The following is a 1,013-nucleotide window of genomic DNA, read 5'->3' as shown; positions in this document are numbered from 1 at the left end:
TCTCCAACACATGAAGCCAGCACGCAATGTCAGAGCCTTTCTCTACCATTTAGGCAGCTGGAGTGCTGTGTTACTGCCAACACAGCAGCTGTTCAAAAGGTCCTATATTTTCAAGTCTGTCTTCAAGTTTGACTCATTAAAATAATAGTTCCTTTAGGAGATTAGACTCAAAGACCTGTTATTTCATAATCACAAGCCTAACTCTACATTCTAGCTAGACTTAGAGGGGAATAAGGAGAATTTGGAACATAAAGAACTGGAGCAAGAGCACAAAGTGATAGGATGGGGTGGCGGGGTGCACTCAATACTAGAGTTGTTCACCTTCGGCAATGGAGATCTTCTTGCTGGTCTTACCGTTCCTTGACCCAAAGGGCTCTGTGAATTCCACGGTGTTCTTTCCCTCTTTCTCCCTCCCCAAGGCCACATGCTTGCCATCCAATCACTCAGTCTTGGCAGTGCAGATGAAACACTAGGAATACTTTGTGTTGAGTACAGTATTTGCCGTGGACAAGAAGCTAGCACTTGTATGCCGCAGGATGAAGTTCTCATTGTCAAATTTATTCCCATAGATGGATTTGCTGTCAGTGCCATTGTGGCATGTGAATTCTCCCTGGCACATGAATTCAAGAATAATTCTGCGAAAGCAGGAACCCTCTTAACTCCCTGCTTTCTCTCCAGTGTGAAAAGTTTCCTGCTGTTTTCAGAATTTTGTCTGCAAAGAGCTGGAAAGAGACACAGCCCAAGGGCTCGCCATCAGCACAGGATGTTGCACATCTGGGTGGAATTGATGTTGAATGTGAGGTTGACAGTGGCTGGCAGCAGGCAGTTTGGGGCAACAGGGATTTCTGCAAAGGCATTTACCTGGCTTCTTTACCTGTAATAGGAGATAATAAATCAATGATTGATAGAAAAATTAATTAGATAAGATATATTAAAAATTAGGTAAGATATATGAAACAACTTTTAAAACATTACATACTACTGTATATAAATTAAAGTAGTTACATGTGTGA

The 1,013-nt window shown here is 42.0% G+C and overlaps 1 pseudogene; it reads right to left on the bottom strand.

The window, feature by feature from the left end:
- Positions 1-307: 307 nt before the first annotated feature.
- LOC114100788 (peptidyl-prolyl cis-trans isomerase A pseudogene) lies at positions 308-619 on the bottom strand (annotated as a pseudogene).
- Between the last annotated feature and the right edge of the window lie 394 nt (positions 620-1,013).

The sequence above is a fragment of the Marmota flaviventris genome, chromosome 12 (genome assembly GCF_047511675.1).
Source record: "Marmota flaviventris isolate mMarFla1 chromosome 12, mMarFla1.hap1, whole genome shotgun sequence".
NCBI lineage: Eukaryota > Metazoa > Chordata > Mammalia > Rodentia > Sciuridae > Marmota > Marmota flaviventris.
This window is presented reverse-complemented; position numbering and strand designations above follow the sequence as displayed.